The following is a 14,759-nucleotide window of genomic DNA, read 5'->3' as shown; positions in this document are numbered from 1 at the left end:
GTCCAACCTAGTCTTGAGGTCACCAAGTTTGTAGGTTCAAGTTGTGAACCAAGTTTGTGAACCGAACTTGCGAAGCAAGTTCAATTTCATTTCATTCACTCGAGCAAGTTTGTGAGGTGACTGGCCAGTGAGGGTGATAATGTGTTAGGTGGGAGTACAAGTGGAGTTCTACGGACCTTATTTGTGGTCGACGGAGTGTCGATAGGAGGTCACACATGGAACATGACGTGGCTTTGGAGCCAACCCGTATCCTTATTTGTGTTGTTATTTATATATTTTTTATTTGACATTTTTGTGACGTAATTGTTTATTTTAATGCGAAATTTACATTTTACCCCTGTTTACTTTCTAAGCATATAGGTTACCCATTTCCCTTCGTTTTCCTTAGCAGGGGCCGGCGCGGGGAACTCCTTGGAACATTCACTAGTATAGTTAGGTTTGCTTGTAATAGTTGGATAGTTAAGATGGTTATCCTTATTTTAGTGATCTGTGTAAGGACCCTTCTTCGGGTCTATTTTCTGATTTTGGTCATTATCATAAGGTGATGTAGTAGTTGGATAACTCCTTTTGAGGATGTATATAGTACTCTTTTGGTTTATCTAGCTTTTATTATTTTGCATTTTCGAGTCCTGGCGCGAGTTAGGCAGGCGTCCCGCCGATACCCTCGGGTTCGCCCTTGGGAGAAGTGGGGGCGTCACATCTCTTCTTTTCACCCATGTACTATTGAGCCAAAACCCAGACATACAATCACTAATCCCAGCACATCATTCAAACAACTATATGTTTTGACATCTTTAGAGTCAACCATGTAGGATGTGTTTCTAGTTGATGCTACCGTAACACAACAAAAGAAATTTTCAGGCATTCAGGACATGCGATCCATTGCTTCTACCATATAATGGAAAGGAAGCAACATTTCTTGGAGAAAATCAACATCTTCAAAAGTGGGCCTTCATCATGTTAATGCTATAGTATGTTACAAGATGAAAAAAGAGAACATGGATATTTCCTCTTTAGGGGTGGCATAATTAATAGTTCTATTCCAAAGAAATTGAAACATTCTAAATCATCAACACCTTCTCTATCAGATTCTATAGAGGTGCAGACTGCCTCGTAGTCCCGCCGAGAACCGTGAATTGCTTGAGTTGTAACTATCGGGGGTTAGATAACCCTCGAATAGTTCGGGAACTCTAAAACATCATCCAGAGAGAAAAAGTTTCAATTACTTTTTGGTAGAAACAAAGTGTTTGAATAAAGTTGTCAACAAGCGGAAAAATGGTAATGGGTGGTTTGGTTTAGGAGTAGACTCACAAGGAAACTCAAGTGGGTTAGCTCTTCTCTAGAGAAAGGATTTGGATGTTGAACTCATGCGATTCTCTGAAAGTTTTATTAATGTTAACGTGCATATGGCTAATTCTCCTTGGCATTTAACTGGCTTCTACGGCTATCTAGAGGTGTCTAAAAGAAAATATACTTGAGATATTTTGCACAAACTCAGTACATTATCATGTCTACAATGGGTTTCCATAGGTGACTTCAATGAGGTACTTACTCAACAGGAATTTCAGGGTGCTGCTTTCAGACCAAACTAGCAAATTATGAACTTTAGAAAGGCACCATCAGACCATAATTTGTTTGATTTAGGCCATGAAGGTCATCTTTTTTACTTGGTGTCAGAATTGCTGTGCTCCTAATGCGACTAGATCTCGTCTAGACCATGCATGTGTATCACATGATTTTCTTGATTTATTTCCTAGAGCCAGGATCTATCACTCACATGCTCTTTTTTTAGATCATATTCCTATTGTTTTAAGATTATCTTGTTCACATGGGTTATAAAAGTCTTGCAAAAAAGCCAGGTGAGACAAACGTTTTATATTTGAAGCAATGTGGATTAAATCAGAAGACAGTAAATGCATAATTCGAGAATCTTGGGATTACAGCTCAACAAACAATGCTTGTGAAAACTTGGTTATGAAAACAAATAGCTGTAAGTTGGGTCTTCTCCAATGGAGCAAACAGTCCTTTGGTAATCACACTAAGGCTGCAGAAGAACTTCGGCAAAGGATTTCTTGATTCCAACAAGGTATTTTGACAAACTCTATAAAGGCTGAGATTGGTTCCTTAACTACTTAGCTAGAGGACCTTCTTGACGAGCAAGACATCATGTGGAAACAAAGAAGTAAAGCATAGTGGTATAGAAAGGGTGATCGAAACACAACTTACTTTCATGCTCTAGCTTTAAAAAGATGGAAACATAATCAGATTGTTGGCTTTTTTGATAAAAATGGTTCTTGGTGCCAGTCAAAAGAGGAACTGGAAGCTATTATCATGGAATATTTTGGCACAATTTTTTCTACTTCAAAGCCTACTTCTGAGGCAATTGATGCAGTCATCTAGCGAGTACGGATATATGTTTCCAATGAAATGAATGATTATCTTCTGCGTAATTACAATTCCATTGAGGTAAACAAAAGCTTTAAATCAAATGTATCCATTTAAATCTCCTGGATCCGATGGCATGTCACCAATTTTCTATAAAAAAAATATTAGCATATTGTTGGTTCGGATGTCACTCGTTGTGTTCTTAATTTCCTGAACAAGGGTGCTTTACCTACAAGTCTCAATCATACTTATGTTGTTCTTATTCCTAAGTGTTAAAGTCCATCTAATATCACTCAGCTTCATCCCATTAGTCTTTGCAACATAGTTTATAAGTTAGCCTCTAAGGTCGTAGCTAATAGAATTAGGAGTTGTCATTCTAAAGTCATCTCACCATGCCAATCTATTTTCATCCCTAGGCATCTTATCACTGATAATATCTTAATTGCTTATGAAATTAACCATTCCCTTAAGTTGAAGTCTTCTGGGCAGGAGGGATCTATGTCCATTAAGTTGGACATTAGCAAAGCATTTGATAAGGTTGAGTGGATTTTTCTTAGACACATTATGTTAGCTTTAGGTTTTCATTCCAATATTGTGGATATTGTTTTACGCTGCATTTCTTCTGACGCCCTCACTTCTCCCAAGGGCGAACCCGAGGGTATCGGGCAGTCGCCTGCCTAGCTCGCGCCAGGACTCGATTCCAAAAAATGATAAAATAAATTTCACGTTAAAAGAAAGTTCTATATACACCATTACTTCTTCAAAAGCTAGATAAACTTTTACATCAAGCCATACGCACCACTAGTACTAGAAAGTAAACCCTAGGAAAGCTGATAACTACAACCACCACAACATACACATACATCATACTAGTCAACTTATAATAGGTACAAAATCAACTATTCTATAATCAAAAGTATATACACCTTCTCGAACGATCCCCGCGTCGGCCCCCTGCTAAGGAAAACGAATGGAATGGGGTAAGCTATATGATTAGTGAATAATATGGGGTGGGGTACAAATGTAAACTCATATCCAAATAGACAAGTAAATTAGGATATTTCACATCAATAACAGAAAGGTAACATCACAATGGTAGGATACAGGTGGCTCCAAAGCCAGTTCAATTCCCAGAGCTTGAACGCCTGTTGACACTCTGTCAACCAAAGTACCCATAGACCGTAGACTCCACTTAACTTTTCCCATTCACCTTATCAACCCCCACTGGCCAGTCAACAGCACACAGCAGCTCGAGCGAAACAAAATCACTTAGCTTTAACAAAGAACAAAATCCCAAGGTTAGCATGGAACTAATTTCGACCAAGCCCCGGCTGGCTCGAATAGTTCGTCTACCCTTGGAACTGGGTTGGAACCAAGCCCTGAGATATCCGATCTCTCAATAGATGATATCTCTCAACAAAGTAAACAACAAAGTACTTACCCCAAACAGCACACAGCAAAAGGGGTTCAATTCAAGTCATGTAATCACCCCCATCAGCACTCAGCAAAAGGGTGATACGCAACATAAGGCATGTATTCTCACATATGAAATCAAAACAAAGGATGGGCTTAGGTCGAGTGAGATAAAGTGCACCCTCACCTAAGTACCCATTTAACATATACAAAGTACTTTAACAATTTCATATCAATAAACAACCCAATTACTCATTTGATAAAGCTTGGCACGAAAAACGATACAATTCACTGAGCTTGGCCGTCACCGTCAAAAGTCTCACAGTCTGTATTGACAGATTATATGCACACATAAGTGAAATGGCTATACAATAGCAGTTTATAACTTAAGCGATCGAAAACGGTCAAAAATAATAAAAAATGGTCAAAAACAACATTAAGGCCAAAAGAATGTCGAAATCGGCTGAAACGGCTGGAATGGTAACAAAATAACAAAAATAGTCTTAAACGGTCCAAAATGGCAAAAACGGTTGAGAAATGCACGTGCGCGTGCGCGAAAATGAAAACGGTCGCGCATCCACATCCAAAGGCGCAAACGGACATGTCACAGTTTTGATTCCTTTTACGGTTTTAATTATAAAAGAAGTTGTGGTCATCGGTTTAAGGTGTACGAGATACCATTTCGAAACTAAGACAAAGAACTACAAGGTTTATGAAGACTGTTTAACCCAGATCAGAAGGTATCTGGGACAAATGCAAATTACAGTAGCAAATCAGTCATGGTCAGTTCCATGTCAGATCTGATTTTAAATAGCAATAACTAGAGCTATGGTTATCAAACCAAGATGCACAAGGTGGTGTTTTGAAGCCAAAACAAAACTCTACAACTTTTATGAAGACCATTGAACTCAGTTTACACTTAGGCTCGGTAAAAAATGCAAATGACAGTCTCAGAATTTGCCTTGTCAGAACTAGGGACAAAATGTCCGACAGTCTGACTTTCATGGCCATAACTCGGTGCACACGAATCCGTTTGGGGTGCTTTTTGCTGTTTTAGAAAGCTCTCACATAGGGCTATAACTTTCATGTTTTGACCCAAAATAGATTAGATACAATTCATATCAGAAAATGAAGCTAAAAGCAGGGCTTCATACTGCCCGGATTTTCTGGTTTGGCACCAAAATGCCCTAACCAAACTTAAGTCACATTTGTTACTTCAAACACATTTATAAACAATCAAAACACATGCAATACCATCAATGTAGCTATCATACACTCTAGGTTACATCAACCCACACTTAGGTTTTGTAACAAACCTACACATGCACCACAATTCCAACCACCATTGCACCATGATGCACCAACCAACCTAACTTAGCATAAACAACCTATGAAACCAAGAAGTTGTTGGGTTTTAGGGACACTACGCAGCAAAAAAATAAAAAAAATTTCCCTAAAACCATCCAGGAATCACCCTAGATTTTACGTATGATGTACTAGAAGTAGGGTTTTAGGATTACCTTAATCCAAGCGGTGTCTCCCTGCAGCGTTGTTTGAGGATGGTCAGCCCTTGAGCAGTCCAATCGTCCTGCCTCTACTGATATCCACGCTAGAGCAACCCCAGATCGTCTCACAAACTATGTATTGAAGAGAAAAAGGTGCTAGCCTTTTTCCTCTTTTCAAACGTATATTTTTCACTCTGTTTCGTGACAATCACAAAACCCTTTTTCTTTAGTATCTGTCTCTCAGTCCCCAAAAATCAATTGGAAAAAAAACCCGAGAGCTCTATGATGAGCGAGATGTATGATGATATAGAATGATAAGTCTTCTTGTCTGATTCAAAATCAAAACCATAAGACTTCTCATCACACAAGACTCTATCTATCATTATCTGATAGATAAGAGATAACCATTTACTCTTATCTGCTAAAAAAGGCCTGGGATTAATTTTCTTTTAAAATTAAACCCCGATAATTCACATAGTTTCAATCCAGGATTAAATCTCTATTGCGTGTGACCCAATAGGTCCCGAATGCATTGGTAATAATTATGGTTTAATAATTAGATAGAATAAACGACTTTATTTTATCATAACTTATAATAAATAATTAATCCATAATTATAAATCACGAGCGGTGTCTAGCAACACATCGTGATTGCCCAATTATTCGGAATTAGTCAAGGGAACTTGACCTAACCTTTCCGTGAAAAATTACCGTGTAATTATTATCCTTTTACCAAAGATATCCAATTAGTCAGGAATAAGGAATAAGTGCCAATTCCCTGATGACTAATTAAATTTTGTAGTTCCCGAAATTTACCCTTAATTAGGTTAAATTGAAGACATTCTTCAATTTACCTAACAGTCGACTTTAGGGTTAATTTCTCACTAGTGGCCATCCGGATATCAACTCCTTCTATCAGAGTGGTAAATCCTATCTTGATCACCCATTTTCTTTACGTGCTTCACACTACATCCAACTTCTACACTTTAAGCCACTCTCAAAGAGTAACAAGTAATTAGAGTCAAAATGTAGTGATTCCCACTCAAGATTCTATGGTGATCTCAAGTCGTAGGATCACTTACACAATTTTTCACTAGAGATACACCATTGGCACTAGATAGATATCTTAACGGGATCTCTAAACGGATCACTCCAATGCATTTGTACTTTTCAAATCATCTACACATTAGCCTAAGTATCTTCATACCATAGTTGATGAGAACAACCACTAATTACATTAATTAGAGGCTAACTGTGTACTAGTTTTACCGTACTAAAGATGTCCTATTTCATTAGTACAAAAACTAGGGAATTTTAATAATATTACTATAAATGCGATTGATATCTCATAGTCACCAACTCTTGTGACTATCATCACATTAGTAATATTATAAGGACTTATCGGTTGTATCTAATATTTAACAGATAAATAAGAAGTTATTAAAATACAAAACATATAATAAGGAATGTATAAAATAAAAACAAATACATTGTTTTAGGGCATACATTCCAACAGAAGTGTGGCTGGCCGGAACCACCATGCAACCTCCACAAGCTGTCCGCATCTTCACAACCAGAATTTATGCAAATTTGAGCCATGCAACCACATCAAATGAACCATACACCATCCCCTTAATCCATAACACATCATCAACACTAAGTTGCATTGGCCAAACCCTAGCTTTTCAACCCCTTTGCTGGCCGGTTTTCTACTCACCACAAACCAACAATTTTGAGCTGCAAATTTCACATTTTGAGCTCATTCCAACCAATATAAACACATACAATCCATCATAACAGAAATTTAAAGCATCAAAACTGGAAATTTGTATCACTTGCTGGAATTTTCTCAAACCACCATAGAAATCACCAAATCTTCCATACAAACCCACAAAAGTGATATATAAACCACAAAATCAACATTTCTACTCAATTGCTACAAGCTTTTACAAGAGTTCAAGGCTGCTTTACCTTCCAAAGGTTGGTTCACAAGTTTGCACTTCAAGAACCAAGTTCCTTAGCTTTCATTTGCTCTAACTCCCAAGCTTGTTGGATGGGTTGCACACAACCAGAAATTTTCTTGTTCTTCCTCTTAGTTTCTCTCGGTTTTTTCTTCCTTCTTTTCTCCCAAAAGCTGGCCGAAACTTTTCCTTGTTTGTTTTGGCTTTTGTCTTGCTAAATCAGATTAATACTAAGTCACTTGGTCAAAGTCCAACTACCTTTTTGATTAGCCAATCAAAATTGAACTTAGGAATCTCATAGAACCTTTAGGAAGTCTAACAACTTGTAATTAACCAAAAGTCACACTATGGCCCAATTAAATTCACAATCCTACCAATTTACTCCACAATTTACATACTTGATATATTCCAAAAACCTAATTACACCTCAATTACTCCACTAATCACCCAATCACTATAATGACCTATAAAAACATACTTCATCACACATGAACAAAATTACACAATAAACTTTGAAATACACACCCAATTAGGGTTTTTGGGTAAAGTTTAGGGTTTCTACTCTTTCTTGTTATTAAATCAAATCCAAAGAAATAACCTTAGTACCTTCTTTAAAACAAACCCCTAACATTCGGGGTATCACATTTTTACTATGTCTTAGACTTACTTACTGAATGGATCTCAAATTGGGAACCTACAACCCCATTGAGGTATCAGGCAGGGGGATCCAATATCACCCTACTTGTTCTTGCTTTGTGCCAAAGGCTTTTCTTGTTTATTAGAGGAAGCTGAACATTGTGGAAACATCTCAGGTTTTTGTATAGGTTCACATGGACCGAAACTATCTCACTTATTATTTGCAGATGACACTTTATTATTTGGAAAAGCATCACTTCAGGAGGTGCGGCACAAAAAGACAATCCTTGATCTTTATAAAGCGGCTTCAGATCAGGAGGTTAATTTTGATAAATCAGTAGTGGTCTTTAGTAAAAACACGGATTCCACAGTTCGCTGAAGCATCGCACAGCTCTTAGCATTAAGGAAGTTCCCGCTCACGACAGATATCTTGGCCTTCCTACCATTGTTGACCGCTCTAAGTCCGAAGCCTTTTGTCAGTAAAAGAGAGAATTTGGCAAAAGATACAAGGATGGAATGAACAACAACTCTCAAAGGTAGGTAAGCAAATCATGATCAAGGCTATTGTCTAGGCCATTCCAACATACTTAATGTCTTGTTTCAAGTATTCGGATTCCTTGCTTTCAGATATCCAATCTATAATGAGTAACTTTTGGTGGAGTGATGGTACAAAGCAGAAACCAATTCATTGGATAAGCTGGGGTAGAATGTGTTCATCCAAAAACAAAAGTGGCATGGGCTTCAGACAACTTAAGGTTTTTAATTTAGTTTTACTAGCTAAATAGGCGTGGTGCATTGCAACTCAACCATCTACACTTCTACATCAAGTTTTTAAAGCTAAATATTTTCCTAATTCAGACTTTTTTCATGTCGAGCCTACTTCTAGGCCTTCTTTTACTTGGAGGGGATTGTGCGAAGTTCGAAAATATCTAGTCTCTGGTAGCAGATAGCGAGTTGGAAATAGGAATCATATCAAAAATTGGAAAGATAGGTGGATTCCACATCCTTCTACTTTCAAAATTATATCTCATTTTGATGCTCTACCGAATAACTCCACTGTAGATTGTTTAATTTATGAAAATAGTAGGAAATTGAAATATGAGCTACTTCAAGAGCTTTTCTGGCAGGATGAGGTCGAGCTGATTATGAATATTCCTTTGGGTGACAGTCGAACTCAAGATAAGCTCATATGGCACTATTCAAAAATGGCTCCTTCATAGTCAAAAGTGCCTGCCATCTTATCAAAACATGTGAGAACTCGAGAAATTTATGTGTACACTTCGAATTTATTTCATTACATTTAATCTGTTATTAGAAATATTATATATAACAAATAATTGGTCAAATTAAATGTCTAAATTGAAATTTTATAAAATTGAGGATTTAGAAATATCCTAGAATGGTGAAAAAATTCTTATAGGAATATATAAATTGGAACAAATAAAGTTCGGAGTCCATGCATGAAATTATAAAATTTCAGCCCTTAGTGAGCAAATAAGCTAAAACTAAAAGACCAAACCAACCTTGAATTTCAGACTAACTACCATGCAGCCAAGGAACAAGCTATCAGAATTTCACAAAACAAGAACCAAGAAAGGGAAATACTTGGAGAGATTGGAACCGAATGGGAGCCAGACAACCATCTGCTAGTCTAAGCGGTGGAAGGCTAGAAATTGGCTGTTAGAGTGAGGCAGTGAATAACACCTATTAAGACAGCTGTCAGGGAGAAATTTAGTACCAACATTTGTTAAGAATATGTGACAGCCCCACCTCACCTTAGGGCGAACCAAAGGGTTCGGCGGACTGCCTGCCCAACTCTCGCCGGGACTCAGCCATACCTCCATCCAAACCAGAATAAAACTACAAGAATTAAGATGAAATGGAAGGGCCGCCGCCATGTAGGATCCAACCATGTACAAGTACACTTTGTTTGCCATGAAAGAATATACATTCCCGAATAGATATATCACATAAACATGAGGAAACATTTTAAATATACCTATTAGTAAGCTTACAAATCCAAAAGGAAACATTGTATTAAGATACCTTTAGGGTTTCTAATTTGTCGAGGAGCTATACCAAAAGTACAAAAGAATTTCTAACTAGCTCAACTCATTTCTCAAAACATTGTAGTTCCAAAAGATGGTTCCCTGTAAGGAAAACAAAAATAATGGAACGGGGTGAGCTGAAAGCTCAATGAGGTACCAACAGTATAAACAGTAGAATCAGTAGAGTTCATGAGAAAGCACTTTGGAGGCACATATTCACATCAAATACGAGAAATGAATGAACATCATAATGTAAAGGATACAGGTGGCTCTCAGGAGCCAAATTCTCGTTGCTATACTTGATCCAGCCTCGTCGACCCTCCGTCAACGTTCAAATAAAGAAACCAGTCCAGTAGAACACCACTTTAACGCCAAAACCCCGTTCACCAAACATACCCCTTACCAGGCCTGAATGCCAAACAGGAATAGGAATGGTAATACTCGAGTATACCGGAATCAAGAGTCTTAATACCCAAAGATTCCCCTTGCTGGCTCGATTTAATTAACTCCCCATGAGGTTGAGCTCAAGTTTAACGGGGATCAAGTTTAACAGGACGATCGTTGGACACACTTCCAGACGATCGCATAACAAGTACAAGTACATAACAAGTACAAGTAATAGATTCCAGTTTGTTCAGTACAGGCAAGAGAATGAGTGTGATAAAGTACACCCTCGTCTCATACAAGATAAACAGTCAGGAAAGATATTCAAATAGCAAGTTGCAAGTACAGAAAACCAGTTTAGCGATAACTCAGGGGAGTGGTGCACTCACCAGTTCAAATAAGGATAACTTCAAAAGTTTCCTTCCCAAGTGTGGCTTTAACCGTCGGCACCTTGTAACGACCCCACTTCCCCCTAAGGCGTACCAGAGGGTTCGGCGGGCCGCCTGCCCAGTTCTCGCCGGGACTCAGTCGTTCTTTAATCAAATCCAGAACAAATCACAAGAATAAATAGGGCAGCAATCCAAACTTAAAGTGGAACTTATATACATTGCTATCTCAAAAGGAAGTACAACCATCAAATGTACAAAGGTTCTCACTTCACCATACAACTAGCCCGTGCCAAGCACTAGGGCGAGAACCATTACAAAAGAAACAAAAGACCTAGACTAGGCTAATCTATGCTCTCATCCTGCTCGCCGTCCCCTGTTAAGGAAAACAAAACTAAAGGGGTGAGCTAAAAGCTCAGTGAGGTTCCAAACAGATAATCAAACAATCAAACAATCAATTCAATACATTAAACATGGAGTATCAATAATTCAAGAAACATTTACAATGGAAAGCAATAGTAACATTCATTAAAAGGATACGGCTCACAAGGAGCAATTCGTTCATTCGTTCATTCGTTCTCCTGACATTTCTCCTTATTCCTCCAATCATTTGAAAATGCATTTTTCGTTTATCAATAAACCCTCGTTCGTTCGTTCGTTCGTTCATTCATTCATTCACCCCCGTCCTGGCCGTTGGTCAGTCTCCACCAACCTACAGGATAATACTCGAGTATACCAAACGTTCACCCAAGTCCCTAATCGCCCGACCGAGTTCGCTTCTGGCTCGAGACGACCGGTAACAAGGGCAATGGCCAGTTCAGCCCAAAAGGCTTACATTCATGCGCAAGTAACATTTCAATCATTAAATGCTTGAAAATTGCACAGTTATTTAGGTCAAGTGCGATAAAGTACACACTCGCCTAGAAAGCTCATTTTGGAAATCATTAAAAGCAATTAACACATTAGCAAATGATAACAACAAGCCATAAAGTCAAATAAGGAACACTCACCTAGATATGCAAAATAACGTGCAAAATATCCTTCCGGATATTACCCTTAGTCACCAATGAAACCTAAGGTTGAACAAGAGAACATATTACAGTTTATTGAGCAAAACATTTAAGGGAAACAAAGAAACCCGACTAATTAGGAATAAAACGTGTAAAGATGACTTTCAAGTAAGAAGAGGGTTGTTTGAACCCCAGGATGAAAATTCATGTTTTAAAATGGAAAACCGGTCATGGTATTGGCCAAACAAAAGTATACAAGTTCAAATAGGAACCTAGCCCTCGAGCGAAAATTTGGGCAGCACGCCCTTTGTGTTTACCTAATTTTCCAGCCATTTTGGCTTCATTATTTTTCCTCAACCACAACCCAACATCACACATAAGCAATTCAAGTCAAGTGCCATTCCATAGGCTCACAATATCATAAGAATAAGAATTACAACAAACACAAGTGCAGAAATTCAACTTAGCACAAGACAGATTTGACGTACGAATGCGGAAATAACATATCCGAAGCTACGCTTATCGGATTGAGACGAAACCTATGCCGTTTCGAAGCTAAGACACATAGATACAACATTCATGAAGGTCACTTAGTCCAGTTCCTAATATAACTTAGTCAAATTCTCAAATTACTAAACCAGAAACCAATTCGTCAGCTGTTTAAATGTAGAACACTGTAATGGACATATCTCAGAGTACACAAGTCCGAATCAGGTGTTCTTAGAGGCATTTGAAAGCTAATTCAGAATACTACAACTTTCATGTTTTGGTAAAAAGCTAAATCAGAATGGATCCTAGTCGAAAAATGTGATAAACTGGACTTAACTGATCACACGGACTGCTTGGGAAATACTTAAAATAGTAAGGGTATTTTGGACTTTTCACATCCTACGTTGCTCCGATTGAGCTGACATTTTCTAAGCACCTATAAAATACCATTCTCTACAACTTTCCTTCTTTGACCTAAGTCTAATTCAGCCTCTAACATACAGCTACAAAACCGGACAGAAAGGAAGAACAATTTTCCAGAAATCTGGAATTTTCGGTTCCTAATGGAATTTTCTCAAATTTCTGGTTCTAATCACCACCAAACAACCTTATATAACCTTAATTGCAACATATATTAACCATACACCAAGTTGGGCAGCAATTCAGCAAACCCTAGTTCATAATACCACAAGGAAAACAACACCCAAGACATGCTAACAACCGTTATTCACCACAAATTTGAGTTGCTAAGCTAATTTGAACAAGATTAGGAGTAAAAATTGGGGAAATCATCATCCGTACCTTGCTTAGTGTCTTCCAAGAGCAACCCTAACTTTCCCCTTCAAAAATTCACCAACACTTCACTAAACCAACACTCAAAGGCAACTTTAATCGGTTTACTTTCGTTGTTTTCTCACTTTGTAGCTCAAAATCAAGAAGAAGGATGGTGTTTTTTTCTTGCTCTCTCTTTCCCTCTCTCTCAAGCTCGACCAGACCAGAAAGAAATGAAGGAAAGATAGCTGGAATGAAGGATAAAAAGGCAAGAAAAAAAAATTAATCAAGGAGCCATGAGGTGGTGACACTTGGCACCACCAAAGCCATGTAAATTTTTCTCTCTCTCCCTTGCATTTTTGGCCACAAATTTCGGTCAAAACTAGCTGGAAATAAGGAGATATTTTGCTCAAATACCAATGAGCTCATGTGGTAAGAAAGTGGTGGTCCAGTGGTGCGTTCAATCGGTAGTGCGCAGTACACATCGGTTCGCACCGTTTTTCCTTAAATCGCACGTACTAGGGTTTTTTTCTTCCCAATCACTAACTTTTTATCATTGCTCCTAATCACATATTATTTCTCACCTAAAAGTCACTTTTAATCACCAAATTTGATCCTTGCTCCGTACCGAAAAATCATCCGACGAAAATCGCGAAAACCCTAATTTTGCTCCAATCTTGAATCCAAAAAGTGAAACCCTATTTTCTAAGTTTATCTGCACTTATTGTGAAACGATTGGGTAGCAGAGCTTTAATAAATACTAATTTCCAAATAAGAGGCATTTTTGAGAAAAATATAAGAAATTTGCGAGTCCTTTCAAATGCCGTTCCCTTCTGCTTTTGTTTAGCCTCCAACGCTCCAGAAACTCTCTCTTGATGCCCCTAGCTCTCTCTCTCGTCGCCTCTCCTACTCTATCTCTCAGCCCGTAAACCCTCCTATCTGTTTTCTCTCTAGCTCTCCCCCTTTCTGATGCAGCCGCCCCTTCTCTCCTTTGCGGCGGTTTCTTCTTTTTTTTTTAACCCCAGCCTTCACTCTGTTTCCTCTTTTTCCTTCTCAAACCACCCCAGCCGTAAAACCTCACTCTCCTCAGCCGTTCCCCCCCTCTCAAGTCACGGACTTTGCTCAGATTTTCCTTTTCTTCGTTTGCGGCTGTCACCCCCTTCTATTTCCTCTTGCTCTCGGCTTTTCCTCGCCTCTCTTCCTTTCTTTTGCCTTTGCTGGTTTTTTTTTCCGTCACTCCCCCAGCTCCCTCTCTCTTTTTTTGCGGCTGTCCCTTCTTTTTCTTTTATAGGAGGTCAGCCAACCCTAAAGCCTTGAACATCTCTTCCATATTTGCAGCTAAGGGCTGCCCGAGGTCCTCCCTGCAAAGCTGCGAGAAACGCAGCACAATGCCGCGTATCCTTTTTTTTTTTTTAAATTAATTAAAACAAAATTGAAAATAATAAATATAAATAACAAAAACGATTTAATTAACATTTGAAGAAAAATAAATTAAACAACAAAGTGCAATTTCCATTTTTTCATTTTCATCATTTTTCTCTTTTTCTTCTTTTTTTTTTCCAAGAAATTCTATGCTAAAATCTTAAAATAAAACTAGAAACTAAAAACTAAAAACGAATAAAACTAACACTACAACTAAAAATAAATGAATTTATACCAAAAATTTGATGTCTACAGTTTGCCCCTCTTTGTCTGAGTTTAGAAAAAACTTGAGACAAAGAAGTAGACACCAAATACTTACCTGTGTTATTTGGCTGTGAAAACGTCTTGA

This window comes from Coffea arabica, chromosome 8c (assembly GCF_036785885.1).
Source record: "Coffea arabica cultivar ET-39 chromosome 8c, Coffea Arabica ET-39 HiFi, whole genome shotgun sequence".
Lineage (NCBI taxonomy): Eukaryota > Viridiplantae > Streptophyta > Magnoliopsida > Gentianales > Rubiaceae > Coffea > Coffea arabica.
This window is presented reverse-complemented; position numbering follows the sequence as displayed.